Genomic DNA, 296 nt, shown 5'->3' with positions numbered 1-296 from the left:
TGCAACCAAGCCAGCCCCAGCAGCTGAGGGCCTGCCCAAACAGCTCCCGTGGAGTCTGCGCTTCCTCCACACACAGTCTTTGCTTGGCTTCCTTTTGAGCAACCCTTGCCTTTCCCATATCTGCCGCAGTAGTTGCCTATATATTTAAATATTTCAATTAATTACCAGCTTCTCAAGTTCAGGAACTATTTTACCTTACTCAAATAGTTTATTTAAAAATATATATATAATATTCTCCAATTCAGAAAAGGATAGAACTTCCCACAATGTAACATTTTTTTATATATATATATAAA

Source organism: Cariama cristata, unplaced genomic scaffold (genome assembly GCF_000690535.1).
Source record: "Cariama cristata isolate BGI_N322 unplaced genomic scaffold, ASM69053v1 scaffold15061, whole genome shotgun sequence".
NCBI classification, from domain to species: Eukaryota; Metazoa; Chordata; class Aves; order Cariamiformes; family Cariamidae; genus Cariama; species Cariama cristata.
Note: the sequence above shows the minus strand (reverse complement) of the source record.